At 43.8% G+C, this 20,089-nt stretch overlaps 1 pseudogene; it reads right to left on the reverse strand.

The window, feature by feature from the left end:
* Nucleotides 1-15,409: 15,409 nt before the first annotated feature.
* LOC125518074 (uncharacterized) lies at nt 15,410-17,333 on the reverse strand (annotated as a pseudogene).
* Between the last annotated feature and the right edge of the window lie 2,756 nt (nt 17,334-20,089).

Genomic DNA, 20,089 nt, shown 5'->3' on the forward strand with positions numbered 1-20,089 from the left:
GCTCTCGATCGTTGTCGCCACATCATCTCCTCACGGTGGAGCAGCTCGTCCAGATTTCTTGAGACCGTCTTGATTTCCTTGTCTCTTTCTGGCGAAGGGGTGCGTTTCCAAAGGATCTCAAGTTGCTTCCTTAGTGCACCAGTTTGTTTTATTACAGAACCAAACTTCGTCCTTGCCCAAGTGCTCAAAGATTGCTGGAGTTCTACTAATTTTGCCGATATGTCAGACATATTAGCACATGGATTTCTCTTATGCCACGATTCCATTATAGCATCTGACAGCGAGTCCAGCCTTTCCCACATGTGTTCATAACGGAATGCTTTATTCACAGGCCTCCATTCTTTCCTTGAGCCAAATCTGAGAAGGAGAGGAAGGTGATCCGAAGGTGAGGAGCAGATGTGCTCGATTGAGGCTTCCGGAAACAATGCACTCCATCGATGGTCTGCCACTCCCCGGTCAATCCTTGCCTTCACATTATTAGCCCCCTCTTGCTTATTGTCATATGTCCATTTCGGGCCCTTAAAGCCCAGATCGATCATGCTGCAGTCCGCAAGCACGTCTCTAAAATTTTCCATGTTCTTCTCACTCCTCTGGGCACGAGAAAAGTGTTCATGCTGCCATGCCGCTTCATTAAAGTCGCCTATCATTAGCCATGGTTCGGTTGATAAAGGTCTTATTCTTCTCAGTAAATCCCACATATGGTGTCTCTCATTCGCTTTCGGTTCGCCGTATACAAAGGTGCCACGCCATTGCCGACAGTGAGGGTTCAGACGAATTAACACATCGATGTAACGCGGGCCAACAGCTAGCTTCTTTATTTCAACTTGCTCATCATAGAATAGAGCAATACCTGCACTCTTTCCTTTCCCAACATGGGAGATGCAGAATTTAAGGCCTAGCCTGCTACGCAACTTATTGACATACTCCTCGCTGCTTCTAGTTTCAGAGATAAAGACTAAAGACGGACGGTAGGTATGCACTAGGCATACAAGCTCTTGAACTGTCTGGGCTTGTCCGAGGCCCCGACAGTTCCAACTGATTATTGTCATGGCTCCTGGCGGGTGCTAACAGGCGCACCCACCAGTTGACCGAGAGCCCCTGGCTCGGTAGCTTCCTGACCGCCCTTCTGTCCAGTGTTACTCTGCCCTTCAGCTTGTTCTCCCCCCTTCTTCTTTTTGTATTGCTCAGGATCCACACTTCCCTCTGTAGGATTGGTCGCCCCTTTCTTCTCCTGCTCACCCGCATCCCTCTTACCCATAACTGACCCGCGTTGCGCCTGTCCCCCTCCCTTGCTTCTGGGTGAGAACTTCTTACGTTTGTTGCCTCCCCCTTTGCCCGCTGTGTTGCCCTCAGAAGCATCCTTAGTGTTTGCAACTACCACTGCAGCCTGAGTTTTTACCTGCCCCAGAGCATCTCCCATCTCCCTGATCTTTCCTCCTTCTTCCAGCTCCTTAGTCCTCTCTTTCTCCATGCCTGAATCCCGTGGAGCAACCTGTTCATGCATCATCACTGTCATTTTTTGGTCGTCCTCCGAAGCAACAGAGCCATCTGCTGTAGCTCCTTTTCCAGAAGTGTCCAGGCCCCCTTGCTGCACAGGCTCAAAACCAGGAGGGAACTCCGGGCCCTCAAGCTCAGCACTCTCACCCTTCCACACCGGGGTTGAGGGTACCGGCTGGGGCAAAGCCGCTTTGGCAGGTACCAGTCTGGCCCCGCCGACCCCCACACCTGCGGTATCCAGCCGTATAGCACTGACGGCCGCGATTGCTTCCTGCACCAAAGGGTCAGCCAACACTTCTTCAGGCACGCTGCCATACTTCATTGTCGCCCCCTTCTGTGTAGCCAAGAACCGGTCCTCCCCTCTGTCCGACTCGAACAGCAGGAAACGCCCCTACTCTGACTCCTCTTAAAAGGTGAAGCACGCATTGCTGCCGAAAATCTCATCTCTTGGAGATCATCAGGCAGCTTACAATCGCGCTGGCCGTGCCCTAGGTGGCCACATGAGCTACAAAACCTCGGGAGTCTCTCATATTTTACATTCAGCTTATATAGTTTTCCCTCAGCTCTATCATAGGTTTCTATCTTACTGCGGATCGGCTCATCAACATCATGGTTTATGCGCACTCGCATGTAATCACCCCAGATCCTGCCCTCCCTATCAGCATCCACCTCAAGCACCTCTCCAAGTTCAGCCCCAATCTCTCTGGCAACAGGTTCAAAAAGCATGATTGGTGGGGCATCGTAAATACGAGCCCACATCGGCATGTGGGCAACTACCACGTCGCCCGGTCGAGCACTCCCGTCCACGCCCACCATGAGGAAGGCATCGCCCTTGTGTGTCCAAGGGCCGTTGTTGAGGATGAAACGAAGATCTCCTTCCCTCTCAAACTCAAGGAGGAAGCGGTTGTTCTTCAAGGGGGTATAGTTAAGCCGCCCCCGAAGACCCCACTTGCTCTTGAGCTCGTTGAACAAGCCCACGATGCCGAAGATTTGCACCGAGAAGAACAGCCCAACGGCTATCCATCTCGAACGCATAGCAGCGCGCTCCCGCGCCAGGTTCAGTTGGACGACGCTCGCCGCCCGTACCCCCATATTGATGGGGAACACAGGGGCGACAACATGCTCAAGCTCATCGAGCCTTTCTCCCATGCTCCCTCCAGCGTCGTGCCGGCCGGGGGTGCGGATGGTGTCGCTGCGGCTCCCGGATGGCCCCCCTCGGAGGAGTGGACGCCCCCCAGCATCGGTTTGCCATTGGAGGCTCATCGGGGTTCATCCCCTCCTTGGCCTTGCGCTGTCCCTGATCAGCCATGGTGGTGGTATGCTTTTGCGGTTGGACACTACACACAAAAGCGATGAGCATGGATTTTCCCCTCTGGTCCTTTATATCAACCTGAATCCTACTATGTGGCACCATATCGCTCTTGATCACCGACTGATTCACTGCCCCCGTTGCGCGATCTGATTTGTGATTGATACAATCTTTATCCTTCCCTCTATCTGGCGGCTCCGATTTCAGATCTGGCCCTTTGTATAATTCCTTTGAGACATGATTCCTCTCCAAATTAGCAATACCCAAATCCCTTCTTACCAACTCCATTTTGATCTAATCCTCTCTACTCCCCTGCTAGCGGATTCGGCAATCATACCTGTGATTTGTTTCTTCCCTGATCGCCCCGCTTTTTCCTTCTCTGCCAATCTCCTCACTGCCTCCCTCGCTTTGATCCATACTTCACGCATGCCCAGTGGGTCATTCTGATCCAGATCCCGGGCCTTGCACCCTCCTCGTACATCCTTCCTCACATACCTCGATCCCTCCGCCGTGTATCCGTGATCACGGAGATCGGCGGACGATCGCCTCGGGGTCGCCCCGACCGGGGCTCCGTAACTTATGCTAGTCATAAAAATGACAAATTCGATTGTGAACAGTGTCGGCCTTGGACGAATAGTATTTGGTACTTTCACGTTCGTTTTTTCTTTTCTGCTTTTGCGTGACAGGCACAATTACGATAGGTCGGCCCGGGCGGTTTGGCCAGCTTTGACGTCATGTGGGCAACAAGGGTATTTTGGTCCTCCGTTTTACACCCTATAATAGTACAGTATAAAAAATATGTTTAAATCATGTAGAAAGAGGAAATACTTGACTTTTTTTGGCAAAGCACTCCAAAAGATGAATATCCATGAAAACTACAAATTGTACACGCCGTCACAACCATTGTGTTTAGTTGGATCAGTACATGGCATCGTCGAGGTGAGAGTGTTGTCGAAGTCATCACATTTAGGTTAGTTTGGCCTTTGGTGGCTTTATCATGTTTTGTGCGGTAGTACAACACTGTGTATATTAACTTTTCTATTTTTAGATCCTTGGCCCACCTTGAATTTGTGAAATTGTGATGTTTTTTTCCCATGAAATGTCTACCAGGAAATTCTTCCATAGTCACCCCGATGACCTTCGTCACCAAAGCATCATGACAGTTTCCAAGACCTCTCATATAATCCCCAACGAGGATCGGTTGGAGCACGTAGGAATGCCACCACTACATAATCCACGTCTGACTAAGGCAAGTAGGAAGCGGGGGGAAAGCATTTTGAAGTACAAAAATGTCGGGGTGAAATGCTGGTACTTAAACTAGGGTTCTTTCTTAGTGCTAATCTTGGCTTTTTCAGCAGTTAGTTATAGTATTCCTTTCATTCTTCTCTCATTTCGGAAAGATTTGGCAGTATTTCTTATCATGACCTGGTTGAGAGAATACGAAACATCCGTGTAAAAGATTGAGTGGGATGGTTATAGTAAGGGGCAAACCAAGTGCTTCCGTGAAGATGCAGATCAATCAGATCGAAGACAAGGAACAGAGGAGAGGAGAAACTCAACGAAAAAGAAAAAGGGGACTCGACCGACTATGATGAGCGAAGCGAGGGAATTCCTTCTGATTGGATCCCTTGGGAGAAAGACAAAAATAGAATCAAATCTTCCATGATTCAGTAGTAGCTAGAAAGTGTATGGACTTAGACTTTGATGACTCCCTAGTGGCAAAGAAAGCTTTAGCTTCATCCTTTAATCATCTCATTTACTCTCTCTAGCTCTCGAATTTAAGTATAGGAATTTCAGGTACATTGGTCGATGAAAGTGAACATGTATCTTATCTTACGCAACTTACTCTAGTTTTACTTTGTGGAAGACGTCTGATTGAATGATATCTAGTGGGTTCTATTACCAACTGTACGCAGGCCTGTTTCCTTCTTACTTTACCAGCCTCTGTGGTTCTATCAGTGTAGAGGGAAGTCATCAATCCGCTGAGACAAAGACAAAAATGGCAAATAAAAGATACCTACCAGAACACATCAACTATGCCATCTGAGCCTGTCCACTTGCTAGTCAGTTAAAAAAATCGATATGTTTCATGGGCTTCTTTTGCTACTCTCTTCACAATCGCTTTACAAGGGCAACCAAATTCAATAAACAGTTCATGCTAATTCGTTGATTATGTTGGTTTCTATGTAAGAGTCATGTGAGACGCTTCCTTCTCATACACATCGGAAGCTACATTTGATCATCCACATTATAGAGTTTTGCAGGTGCTTAAGAGAATGTTATCCAATCAGTTATGACTTGACCATGGTCTAAGCTTAAATTGGTCCTGGTCCATAAAACCAAAGTTGTTGGGCAAGCGCAGAAAAGTCGTCTGAAGGGGAGTTATATTGGAATGGTCAACCCTGGTTAGGTCCCATGCCTAAAACAGGAATAAGGTCCAAACAAAATAGGGGTGATATAAGCCACTGCTCGCCTAAGAATGTCCCAAGGTAATGCCTACTATGGCTTTTCTGAATGAGGAAGTTATGGGACTTATCTTATATAACAATATATATGGTGGAATGATTCAAAAAAATGTGGGGGTCAAGGTGTATAATGCGAGCTCCACTTTCAGGCAATGAGTTAGCTTAACCTTTGATTTCTTAAGGTTTTAATACAGTCATGTGATCTGTTACTAAGAAAGGAAAAGAAAGGCTGATTGCGACAGCTCAACCGGATGAGACATCTCTTATTTACAGAAATGTGCCTACATTGTTTGATTTACCAGTTCTGGGTATTGGATTTTTGAATAGAGAGAATGAAACTAATACCAGCTTATCGACAACTATGCCTTCAACCAACTCTGCAACCCCAAATCTATACCTACTAATAAAGCAAGGTGCATTTCTCCGATTTTTTCATCCGTTCACCGCTAAAAAATATTTTGTCTATCCGAGGTGGTACTAAACTTTTGTACGTGCATCTGTTACCAAAGAAAAACGACATGTCCAGAATTTCGTAGGTGGCCCGCGTGTGCCACAGCTCAGTAAGGTCAGCCCATTTTTTCCTGCCCATGCAGGAATAAAATATCCTATTTCCCGCGCAATGCGGCAAATAGTTCAAGCTACGCATAGGAGGCCCAAAACTGGGCCGCCCATTTTTTCCGTGTTATGTTAATGTTTATATTTTCCTTTTTCTGTTTCCTTCTCTTTTTATTTCGTGTTTCTTTTTTATTTTTCACATTACAAGTCTATTTTTTCCTTTTTCTCTGAAATTCGAAATTAAAAAAATGTTTGGAATTTTAATTTTTGATCAACTTTTCTATAAAGTAACGAACTCTAAAAATGTTTTCCTATTTTAAAAATTGTTTGGAATTTTACTTTTTGTCTGTCCAGAATATGGTCAACATTCTTTAAAATTTATCTTTATTGTTCAAGATTTTAAAAAATGTTCCAAATTCGAAAAATATTCTTGTTCTAGCGATACGTTCAAAAGTAGAAAATAATATTTACATAAAGAAACACATTTTCGAAATTTCTTCTGAATTTTGAAAACATGTTCCCATTTCAAAATTGTTCAAAACTTCAAAATTATTCTTATTTTAATAAATAAATATATGTGAATTTCTAGAAATGTTCCATTCAAATTTTTGGTCTTGCTATTCCCAAAAATGCATTGAATTTTCAAAAAATTGTTCATAATTTGGAAAACAAAATCATGTTGCCAAGTGTATTTGGTAGTTCATGTTACGAATTCTAAAATAGTGTTCCTATTTCAAAAATTGTTGCAATTTTATATATTTTATCATTCCGATTTTTTTTGGAATTTTAAAAAATATTCCCATTTTCAAAAAAATGTTTGAATTTTTCCATATTTGTTCAAGATATTAAAAATGCATTTAAAAATGCTACAAATTTGAAAAATATTCTTGTTTTAGTGATATGTTCAAAAATTGTAAATAAATTTTGCATTAAAAATACATTTTATAAATTTCTTCTAAATGTCCCCATTTCAAAAAATGTTCACAAATTTGAAAAGTGTTTGTATATTTATAAAAGGTCCATGCTTTTAAGAAATGTTTGTGAATTTCAAAAAATGCTCCGTTCAATTTTTTTTGTTTTTTTAATGTATGGAATTTTTTAAAAACTGTTTGTAATTTGGAAAGTTGTTCGCATTGCCAAGTATATTTTGTAGTTCATCATTATGATTTTTGGAAAGTTCAAAAAATGAAGAAATGTTTCGAATCTGATGTTGTACTATACTCTTAAATATTCACATTGAGCATTGGTTAGCAGGACGTGTTTGTTTTAGTGGCTAGCAACATGTGATCGGATCTTTGAGGTCATGAGTTTGATTACTCACATACTGGGCTTGCTCCGCATCCAGACATCGAGCTAAGTCGGATTGTTCAGAACAAGGGACATCATAAATTATTGACGGTGGTAGCCTTCAGTGCCAATAAAAAAGAATATAGTGGTTAATTATAATTGAAAGAAATTGTGGGCACGTGCCGATAAAAGAGAATATATTGATTTGGTTCTAATTAAAGGGCGCTATGTTGAACTAGAGAATATGGACATGTAGGGGTCTTGATCCATTCTTATATTGAGCTAGAGGCATGTAACTTTATTATCCCGTTGCAACGCGCGGACATGTTGTCAGGACCCCGATTCCAAGTCACATCGATCTAGCCGGTAACACCTCATATCACTTTGCAGCCTCACGCACGGTATTCCCACGGGTGTCGCCTTACCATGGCCCAGGACCGTTTGCGCCTTTTGGCTCACGTATATGATAGTGTCGATAGCATCCATATGACAGAGAACCCGGGCCGACATGGCTAGTCGTGAACCCAAAGCGGCACTAACCTATGGGGACAGGCATACATGAATCACATCGAGCATGTCGGTCAGCAGCGTGTGAATCCGGGTGGTAGCACTGGCTAACAGGACTCCGGGAACCCGGGCTGTAGCAGGCTAGGCAGGACTCCGGATGTCACCGCGTGACATTTCCCCGAAGGGACAGACACAGGAACGAAGTGAAACACATGCCGGCCAGTCAAGTGTCCTGAGCAGTAGTGCTGGGCTAGCAGGACTCCGGTGAACCGGGCTGTAGCGGACTACTATGGCTCATGGAAGCACAAGACTACATTACCCCATAAGAGAGGCTGCCAAGGATAAACAACTAGATTGTCGGATCCCACACATACCAAGCATTTCAATCATACACACAATATGCTTGATATGAGTAAATACAACATGGCATCACAACATAACTCTACGACTCAAGTATTTATTCATTAGGCTCCGAGGAGCCAGAAATACAAACATGGGTCTCATGACCCAACAATCACAGCATACAAATCAAGCACACGCGGAAGCTTAACATGTCTGAGTACAGACATCTACAAATGGAAAAAGGCTAAGAAGCCTGACTATCTACCAGATCCTGCCGAGGGCACAAGATCGTAGCTGAGGTATCAAGCTAAACGTCGAAGTCCACGCGGAACTACTAGCGAGACTGAAGCCTCTCTGCAAAAACATAAATTAAGCAAACATGAGTACAATTGTACTCAGCAAGACTTACATCAGAACTAACTACATATGCATCGGTATCAACAAAGGTGGTGGTGGAGTTTAACTGCAGCAAGCCAGCTTTGACTCAGTGGCTAACCTGAACTACGACTGCAAGAAACTCTTTTGGGGTGGCGCACACGAGTCCACATATTCACCATTCAATACACCACTATGGATACGCTCCTGTCTCCCTACGAGAAGGCCATCCATAGCACTCACGCTTATCTTGCGAGTTTTAGGGCATCCACTTTCACTTGTCTATGAACTATGCAAGGGGTCCAAGTTTCCATATCCGAGGAATCCGGCTATTCGAATAGATAATGATAACCCTGCAGGGGTGTACTTCTTCACACACGCTCCCACCACTTACCATCGTTTACACGACATGTACTCGGCAACCTTCAAGCGGAAGCCCAACGAGGGTGTCGGCCACGGCCTACCTAAACACTTAAGTCTTTAGTCCAGGTTTATCGCCTATCCAGGTTCCATCCGAAGGGAGTCCGGCCGAGGTTTCCACATACGGCCCCGAACGATGTGAACAGGGTTCCCGAGACACCAAACGGGCGCCCGGTACACCGTGCCACGGTGTATCTACCGCATCATAGCCCACCCCTAGGGTCAGCACTACGCACGGCCGCCAACACATAACCTACAAACACCAGAAACTAGTTGCAACTCCTGGACAGAGTACTAGGGTGATTAAGAAGCCGAGAGGGTCAATTAAGGATCCCAATGAGTGGTAGTAGTTGTTCATGGATCACAGACACAGAACTCAGTTCCTGAGGACGGTTTCAATGAGACAACCCACCATGTACTCCTACATGGCCTCTCACCGCTACCTTTACCAAAACACCTTCACACATAGTAGGACATGTTCACACACCTCCGATTCATTCCCAATGAATCAGACCTGACACAACTCTATGCAATAGCAGGCATGACAAACAAGCATGAATGAGTAGGCACATCAGGGCTTAAACAACTCCTACTCATGCTAGTGGGTTTCATCTATTTACTGTGGCAATGACAGGTCATGCAGAGGATAAGGGGTTCAACTACCGCAACAAGTAACAGATGAATCGTTGTTGTCCTAATGCAGTAAAAGAGAGCAGGAGCGAGAGAGTGGGCTTGTATCGGAATGAACAAGGGGGTTGTGCTTGCTTGGCACTTCTGAAGATATCATTGGGTCTTCATCAGTGTCAACGATCACAGCATCGGTACAACGTCTATCGAGAGGGGACAACCACCGGCAACAGAGAATGAACACAATCAATGCAATGCACAATATGATGCATGATCATGACATGTCAATATGCTGTGTTTTGAGCTAATGCAACTAGCAACATGTTAAATGGAGTTGGTTTGAACCCTAGGTTCAAATTCAAACTCCATATGTGAGAGTTTAAATTCCATTTATGTGAATTGGCCTAAACAGCAGCCATAAGTTGTTCTAACATGCATGAAAATGCCATAAACAGATTCCTTGAATTTTTCTGATAATTTTTCATATATAAATTATTTCATTTGGAGTTACGGTTTAATTTCTATGACTTTTTGAAGTTTAAGTCATTTTCTGGAATTTCCTGAATTGTTTTAAAACAAAAATTAATTATTGTGTCAGCATGACATCGTCATGATGTCAGCAGGTCAACGGGGCACGGTCCAGGTCAAACCTGACCAGTGGGACCCACTGGTCAGTGACCCAATGACATTTAGTGTCACAGACAGGTGGGTCCAGTCAACGGCCACGTCAGCGAGGTCAACGGTGACGCGTGGGGCCACCGTGTTTAGATTAATCTTAATCTATTTTTGTTAGCTGGTTAGTTAGGCAGCGGTGCCCGCATGGCAGTGGCTTAGGGGGTTAGTTAGTGCGTCATTAGCGTTTAATAAACCCGGCCACGTCAGCTGTTATTGCCGGCGACCAAAAGCACGGCGGTGGCACTCCGGAGTTGCTCGGGTCGGCGCTACAGGGCACCATTTCGTGTGTGGTTTGTGGCTACGGCGAGCTGGCAGAGCGGCGCATCTTCTAGGGCAAGCACGAGGAGCTGAGGTAGCCTACAGAGACGGCAGCAACGACGGAAGCGGCGGCCGGAGCTCGGGCAGGACCGGCCACTCGCTACGGCGCACGGGAAGGCGAGCTAGCAGGTGAGTTGGTCTCCTGGGATCAGCCCGAGCACGATGACATGCTCAGGGGCAAGCTGAGCTTGCTCTAGCCACGGTGACAACTTCGCTGGCGGCGTGAAGCTCACGGGCTGGGCGGCTGGGCTGGTTGGAGCCCGTGCGCGGATGTTAGAGGAGAGGGGCAAGGAGCGGGAGCTCACGTAGAGTTTGCAGAGGCGGTTAATGGGCTCGGGGAGGACTTGAGGCCGGCGAATCGAACGACGGCATCCGGCGGCCGTAGATGGGGAATAAGGTTACCACGTCGTCTTGGGGTCGTCCGAGCTTGCGTGGGTGGACGGAGAGGTACTTGGAACCTGGGCGGAGCTCAGGGCACGGCCACGGGGCAAGGGGACGGCAGTGGTCGCGGTGTTTTGCGGCGGCGCACTCCGGTGCGTTGAGTTGGCGAGAGAGAGAGAGAGCAGAGGAGGGAGGTGAGATCGAGGGAGTGAGCGAGAGGGTCCAGGGGGGGTGCGTGGCGCTCGTAGGCACGTCGGGGCAGCGGCTGGAAGCAGGAGGTGGCGCGGCGCGTGGTCGCGCGCATCAGGCACACGCCCTCTGTCCTTCTGTCGAAGGAGGAAGAAGACCGGGGAGCCCCTGGTGGGCTGGGCCAGAACAGGAGCTGGGCCGGCTCTGCTGCAGGTAAGAAGCCCAGGTAAACTCTTTCTCTCTCTTTCCTCTATTTTCTGGTTTTCTATTATTTCTGTAACTGTTTTTGACTTAAATAAAATGCTAAGGCATTTTTAAAAACCCTGAAAATAATTGTGGGCACTTTTGAAAATATATCCAATAGCCCTCAACCACTTTCAGAATTATTTGGGCATTTTAATTATTTATAGCAATTAAATGCCCAAATTCAAATACTTTATGAATTCATTCAAAAATCCAAAGTGACCTACGAAAATGTGCACCATTTTTGGCAGAGGTTCTAGACCAATTCAAAAATGATGAACTTTTCGAAAGGAATTTTGGGATCATTGAAAATGATATTTTTTATTTGAACCTAGTTGGATTCATATGTGCTAGGGTTTCAACAGTCCCCAATTCAAATTCATAAGAATTTAAACATGATGCAACACAAGACTAGCTAGCTCAGAGCATACTAGCACTAGGGATGTGACACATGTGCGCTAGTAGGAATATTGATTGCGATTCATCTGCACCAGAGCCTGCAACTGCTGCCTCTACTCCGCCTACAAGTGTCGACTTCGCTGGCCTCGTAGGGTACCGATTTCCTCCTGATTTGTGTGCATGCCATTGACTCCTTTAGTGGGTCAAAGCCTACTTAGTTCTCTTTTTTATGACGACTATATAAGAAAAGAAGTGTTTGTCTTTAGCAAGACAGAGAATTTTGGAACCAAGTAGCAAGGCATAAACATCACTACTACTAGCAGATACATAAATCTCACAAAGAAATTTTGGATGGGCCTCACTTTAAGTAACAATTGTGGCCAGCAGCAAAATGGTGTCGTTTCTAGCCTTTTTGTGTTGCCAACAATTCATTTTCTAATTGAGTAAACGCGGCGGCGGTATTTGAAGTTGTCCATAGGCTCTCATATGGCTTAGGTTATGGCTGCAGTCTAGCCCACTTTCGACCAAGTCTTACACATAGATCAAATCACACACCATGGACCGCAGTATGCTGACCCGGATTGAGCGCATGGGCAGAACACACATGGTAATGTTTTGTACTTCGCCAATCAAGTGTCCCGGTTCCGTTACTGTACTCCAAATAAGACTCCTCAAGCTAACGAACAGGGGGAATGCAACTTGGTTGAGGAAACAATCTAGTTTAGTCGGAGATCCTAATGCTTCCAAGTCCTTGGATGTCTTTGGGTGTCGACTACATGGCAAAAGAAGTTTCCAACTAAGTGCAAAACTTGTTCCATCATGTACACACATGCTGTATGTTGGTATTAACCTAGCATATCAAAATCTATTCCAACCAAGACGAAAAACTTGGTTACATTGCTTATGTGGTATATGCTAGTATGAACCTAGCAACAACTAAGCTTTTACACTTTGCGTGTCCTATGCAGAATAGTTTTGTTGTGAGTTATGATCATGTTCCATCTCTCTTCTCATGCTTAAATAGGAACACTATCACATACATTACCGTACCACTTGATACAATATGTGGAACAACCATGCGATGAATTGTTTCATGCTCACCATAAAATGAGCATGTGGGTATGTATGAAGTACTACGATTATCCCCTCCCTGGTCATAGCAATTTGAGCTCAGAGTGTAGTAGATGACCACAGCCGGATAATGTCTTTGCATTTGCCGTGTCAAGTCGCGGGCGTCATCACTATGAACTTGGTTAAGATAATAAATCATCAATATATACGAGAGCATAAAATACCCAAGAAATCATAATATCCACAATATACAACCACATATAAAAAAACATAAAATCATCATTTGTTAGTATCTGCCAAGAAAGTGGCAATTGAAGGGCGGGGTGGGGGAGGAGGGTGCATGCCCTTAAGCACAAATATAAATGTAGAGGCTTTTCACAGAAATTAGAATGATCCAGGTGACATAAACATAATGACCAAATGAAGTTTGTTTGGCCCTCGCAGCTTTCTCACTCATGTATCCTTTTAGTCGTTAATATACATCATCGATCTTGTTGGAAGCAGGGAGTAACAAGAGAGCTGAAACTCCAAAAACAGAGTACTCTGCTTGCTTTTCCAAAAGCAGAGTACGCAGTCATTGAGATTTAGTCACAACCAGTGTCCACTATACTCGATAAAATTCAAAAGAAAAAAAGGCAGACGATTGATGATGCACATCTCAAGCTTGTAATCAGGTGGATGACATACATACAAAAATACCTCAAATCCTTTAAAGACAAAATATACAAACTTAAAGAAGAAGTCAAAACAAGTCTATTCTACTGTCGATTAGGGCATAGGTTACACTTGAGCAGAGAACTTTATCCAGGCACCTCATATCTACCATAGCATCAAAAGCAAACAACATCTTCAGCTTGCTTCAGAGTTAACTCAAGCGTTGGACTAGTAAATACGACTCATTCTGGTATCACTTCCTCTTTCTGCAACTTGATGTGCTCCGTGGAATCGACCTTCTTTCCAAGTGTTGCTCGTGCCTGTGGATAGATGAAACAAGATGAATTTACCACACATGGGAACATAATAGAAAGCACATGAATACAAGCCTACCAATTATATAACAACATCAGATAGATCAATAGCTAGTTTGCATCATTTTAATGTGCATATGGCATGAAGCGACAAACCGAAGTTTGCAAATGTGTATCAAAATGTGCACGTGGCTTCACAACCTGAAGCTTACATGATAACACATCAATAAGATGAAATTTTTATTCAACAAACCAATTTAGTTTGTTTCTTCGGGTTAAATCCAAAGAAAAATGAATGAGTAAGCAGCTTATTATTCAATATTTATCAATTAAAAAAGGAACAGATAAACTACGCCGCCAGAAATTTATATAACAAAGAGGGTCAGATAGAGGAAGATGTGTTAAAACTAATGGATGAATACGAAGATGCATCCAGAGGAGAGAAGAATGAGAGCTAAGGAATTATGGAAATACTAGAAACAGTAAGAACTTTAGGTGTAGAAAGGTCATCATAAGAAAAGGCAATTGATTGAATATATTAGGCATGGTTTTAAATAGCCTGCTATAGCGTTTATATGAGGTCCTGCGCTAAGGTTTTTTTGTCCAAACACATGAGCAAACATTTTAAATAGCTCGCTATAGCACCGCTATGGCATTTAGAAGAGGTCCGCCACTAAGAGGCTTAGCGCGCTATTTAAAAGTTTGATATTAGGGAGGAAACAAACAGTACGCCGGTCTTTCTTAGAATAATACTATTATTCTCCTTGTAGTCCTATGATACTTTCACTATATGCAGGAACTTCCTAGCTGTTTATCAGTTCAGAAAAAAAAAACTCAATTGCAACATCGCTCTGAAAGCTCAATTGCACCATAGATCTGCTCCAAAATGCATTTTTCTCTAAGCATGCTTTTGCTGAGTGAAACGATCTGGTATGTAAATTCAGTTGCACATGTACGATGTTCCCTGCCCCAAATCTTTTCCTCATCCACAACACATGGTGTCTTGAAACCAATCTGCTATCTAGTTCACCCAAGCCAAATCATTTCATTCAGTAATACATACACTGTTTCGTTTAGATATTGTCATTGCATGATCACACTGCATCAAGCAAACTCATATTTTTAGCAGGGCAAACCTATTCTTTTAGACATTCAAGGGTTTATGAAAGAGCCAGTGGACTGTAACCATGTAAAAACAATCTGAGAGAACTATTTCATCGGTTTTAAAATTGCTACTTAGAGAGCAAACAAGGGGTTGATGTTATTTGATTATACTAATACAAATGTTATATATAAAGATACAAATGTATTGATTAAGGCAATAAATTGAAAATGATCTGAGCATGCTGGTCAAAACAAGGGCCAGTCAATATACAAGCCCGATGCCAACTTTGGATTACTAGAAGATGACAGTAAAGTTGTTTCCTTTTATAAGTAATGCAGTGATTGAAGTCATAAGATGGTCATATGTGCGTTCACTTGATGAGAATTGCTTTCCGAGGTTAGTAAAGCTTCCAGTTACATGTAATTTGGATAGTACATTATCCCAAAATGCACCAACAATACATAACACCAATTAACTACGTATTAAATTGCAGACGAGTCATAATACACTAGGCAGGATATGAATTGGCTGCATCCATAACAAGTACTGGTTGCAAGCAAATAAGCAACAAAGCATGCTACTATTAAACAAATCCCTACAACATATTGCTTTGTTGTATAACACTGAGACCAGATTATATAATAGTAAGAAAAGAGTAGATAACAAACTCACCACTTCAAATAGTTGGTGCACACAATGATGGTGGCAAACCAGCATATAGTCGACCATACATGTTGGGTTTGCTAAGCTCAGCGAACAACTCGACCTGCAACGTCTTGACGTCCACGGAAGATAATCCAAATTTAAGCATGTGTTGTGTAGATGGGGTGTACAACGCTTCCACGAGCAGGTATCCCCCAGCTACACCAACAAGAGCAGCATGCTTTACCAGCAACAGGATGACCTTCTCCGAGTACCATTGGTTATTTCTTAGAATTGAATACTTCAGCCAACATCGGTCATCTTCTTTGTACTCATCATAGCGTTTAGTGAGCATCCCGAGCATTCCGTCCGCTGCCTCGACGATGACATAATTGCGGTTCGGTGGTTGTTCAGGTGGGAGGTTGACAACAGAGAACTCCATGATGTGTGTGTCAAGGAGAAGCAACTTCTTCATGAAATGCAAACGCCAGCAGAAGCATCTATGGACGTACCGACGATAGGACAACCAAGGCTCAGAGTTCTCAAATGAGCCAATAGTAGCCTGAGCACTCCATTGATCATAAGTACGATTGGTGGTGAAGCCACGTTGAGAGTAGCGTGGCCAATTGAATACACAGGTTTTTGGCAAATCCTTTGTACACAAGTAGAAATCATGTAATTTTTATGTAAAATTGGTGAAAACACATATATTTGACATCACATATTTGAGATGACATCACAGACTTCTGGTCCTGGCACCACCACTGAGTACGAATGTGCCATTGTCCATCCAAACAGGAGAAGACCAGCATCAGCAGATTTATTCTGCATTGTGCCAAGCACACCACTCTGAATGATAAAGGGTTCTCCTTATCCTCGCCGGGAGCAACGAAAGTCTCCAGCATGAGGAGGTCCGGTCTACGGACCAGTGCTTTCAGGTGGTCGGGGACGGCAGGCAGCAGGATGTAGCGGCGGTGCACGGGGTCGCACATGGCGAGGTCCCTGACCAAAAATTGGCTGTACTGTAAGTCACAAAGCTCAGCGACCACGAGGAAGCGTTTGCCGGCTTCTTCTTTGACCGGGGCGCCGGCAAGGAGGGCCCCTCCGTCAAGGAAGTCAATTTCACTCCAGGAACGGCCGGCGGTGGAGGGGAGGAAGTGTTGGGTTTTCCCGGACACACACACACACTAGCTGGAGGTAGACGACACACGAGCTGGAGGTAAAAGAAGACGCACACTGAAACACAACACAGATACATGGGCTTTAGTAGCCAAATCACTCGCCAACACACCCCACGCACTAACCAACTGACCAACTTCCTAGCTGCATGCACGCACTACTCCACTTATGCATCCACGCGCCCACAACGGACCAGCCACACATATCGGCTTGACCCGCATCTTACTCCAGCAGCTCACGCACGTCACAAGCTTGAGTCATTCCCAAGTCTGTAGCATACTAGGAGCTTGCCCACGCAACGGCACACTTAACGCTTATAGCTCCACACTCTATCTGCCACAAGACTCGGCCGCTGCAACTCTAGGGAGCTTTGTGCATGCTGCTAACTAAAGTTTGAACTACATGCATCAACGAACTAATGCGACAAAATAAACATGATGAATACCTAGACAACAAGGTTAACTCTAACAGGAAGGAGGAGCAGGAGAAGTCGAAGGTGGGGAAGGCGCGGGCTGGGACGGTGGAGGGGTGCTGCGGCTGAGCTGGGATGAAGGGATTGTGGACCATGCCGACGAGAGGCGGCAGGTTGACGACGCAGTATCAGCGGAGGAAGGCGTGGCCGGAGATGACGCTGCGGAAGGAGGCGCAAGCGGTGGAGGCGCGGGTAAGGTCGGCGGCGGCGGGGAGGCGGAGGAATATTTCAGGCGGGCGAGGTCATGGACCGGAAGGGACGGCGGCTCCGGCGGTGGTGCTGGGTTGGAGGTTGGCGGCGGCGCCATTGGAGTGGCCCGGATTGGGAATTGGGGATTTTGGTGGGTTTGGTGAGGAACGAGTGACAGTGGACACTTCACCGCACAAGATGGTCAACATAATCCATTCTAAACAAACAATCACCTCTGTCTAAAAATTCCATAATTAACAAAACTCTTGATTTTGTCGACCAAGATGGTCCAACTAATCCATTTCTTTTGATGGTCAAGAGTAACTTTGAATTGAAGGATTTAATAAGCCAATATTCTATGGGAATGGATTCACAATAATTCCATAAAAGATTACGATTTATTTTATCCTGTTAAAATTCTAATTTCATTAAAAAATAACCTACATGGTGAGATGGTTCCATGATTAATTGTTTGGTATGCCAACATTTACATGCTTATTAGGCTAGTTGAATGCTCGTGCATTGCCACAGAATAAAGTATGTGCTGCTACTTCTCAAATGATCATGTTTGTATGATAATTGCAACCAACAAAGGTGTGTTGCTACTTCTCAAGTGACGATGTTTGTATGATACTTGTGCCCAACAAAGGTACTCGACAAGTGTTTCTTTAGTTCGTGGATGCAAGCGTGATACAAATGTTGTCTTAAGATTAAGACTCAATTAGAAATGGAAATTTCCTCATCTCTGATGATCATTTTGTATTCTCACAACTTCTTTTCTTCTACTCATGCGTCTCCTGGACCATTTATCTTGAAAACTGGACTTCTTCAACTCAGGTATATACTAGGTAATTGGAGTGAATGGTAATTGCCCGTATACTTCAGGTAATTGTACATGGATTTGCAACGGATGCACAAATACTCTAGTGAATGAATATGATTGTGCACCAAAATATACTTCATTTCTCGATTGAATCATTACTTTATTGGCAATATAATTTTGTTTGGTAAGCCAATAAGACATGGGGAAGTTGACATGATTTTTTCAAATTGGTGGGGGGGGGGGGGGGGGGGGGGAATAAAAGACGAGATAGAAAAACAATATTCAAAACAGGGGCATTTGAGATGATAAGATGGCCCCGTTGACATTTCTGATCCCCAAAGCCTTCACATTTTTTTTTCAAGACCCTTTTGGTTAAGGCAAGCCAACTCCCTAGCCTATGCCTCTAAGCATTGCTTGCATCATTTCGTGGATGTTTATTATCTATGTCTAATTATTTTTAGGGGAATAAAAGACGAGATAGAAAAACAATATTCAAAACAGGGGCATTTGAGATGATAAGATGGCCCCGTTGACATTTCTGATCCCCAAAGCCTTCACATTTTTTTTCAAGACCCTTTTGGTTAAGGCAAGCCAACTCCCTAGCCTATGCCTCTAAGCATTGCTTGCATCATTTCGTGGATGTTTATTATCTATGTCTAATTATTTTTAGGGTAGCTATGTCTTGGTATGATCCTATGGGACATCTGCCAAGTATTGTTTCGGTGGTTATGTTTAGTTTTGACTTAAGGCGCCACGTACTTGAATATCGGTAGAAAGCGCCCACGCCTTCCTAGCGTTAGGTTTGTAATGGGCTGGCCCATAGATTCCATTTGGTCACGTCTTTTCCAAATTTTTCATATATGTGTTTTATTTTTTGATCATTTTTTCTTAAAATTATTCATGAGCATTGTGAACATTTGGTGCATCTTTTTGACATGGAGATTTTCCTTCATGATTGTTTTTTCACTTCCTGTTCTTTATTATTTTAGATTTTTTTTAATTTTTAAGAATAATGTCCATTAATTTTATTTTATTTTACAAATTTCAAAATTCTGCTGAATTTTAAAATGTTCATAATTTTAAAATATTTGTGAGTTTTAGAAAAATTCACTTTCATACTTGTTGCATGATATGAATTTGTCACCCATGCCTTTTTTATCTATTCTACTTTTTTCGTAGAAGGACCTGTTGATAATTCTTATCCCCAAGCATTCACATTTACATTTTTAAATTTATGATATATTTTTTCATATTCATTAACAAATTAGTCATCATTCTTTTTTTTTGAAATTTCTTAAATAAAAACAGTCCAAAATAATAAACCAATTGAAAAAAATCGAATGAGAAAACGATTATAAAGGAAAATTGCCTGGCAAAGCACTAAGTGGGTCGCTGCCCAGTGTGTGCTTTAATGCTAAATTGCCACGTGAAGTTCTAAATAGGACGTCCCAAGAATTGGTGGAAATTTCCGAGCAGTTTTCAAGCCATCGACCAAGAAGAAGCACCAACCGATATCTTTTGAATGCCTTATGTAAACCGAAGGTTTCATTTTCCTAAAACACATAGCTCCAAGCCTTACAAAGAAACAAAGTCCTTTGAGTGTTGTTGACTCTTTTTGGAGGCTGGCAGTTTGTGTGTTAATCAAGAGAAGCAGTAGGATGACTTGGTGTTGTGACATCGATCTATTTGTTTGTTCTGCGGCATGACCCAATTTCTCCAACTCTCTGGATGGTGGTGAAGGATTACAAACTTGCTCTACGCGGGGTCATGTCCAAAATGATGTTCCTTAGCGGTTACCAAATCTCGCTTTGGGCGGCGAGTGGTTATTACGGTCTTCAAAGCCTGATATGGCGAGGGTGTTTGTAGGTGTCCCTTCATTTTAAGCTCAAGCGAACGGTCCTTCTAGGTGGTCTATGCTAAACTATGGCATGGGAGAAGGTGTCCCTCTCCCATGCCCCATGTAACCCTTATATAGAACAACTTATGGAAGGCTTCGATGTCGATGCATGGGGCATGCAGAGATTGGAGTCGATCTGTTATGAGTTCACAAC

This window comes from Triticum urartu, chromosome 7A (genome assembly GCF_056163025.1).
Source record: "Triticum urartu cultivar PI428250 chromosome 7A, HENAU_Tu73, whole genome shotgun sequence".
Taxonomy (NCBI): domain Eukaryota; kingdom Viridiplantae; phylum Streptophyta; class Magnoliopsida; order Poales; family Poaceae; genus Triticum; species Triticum urartu.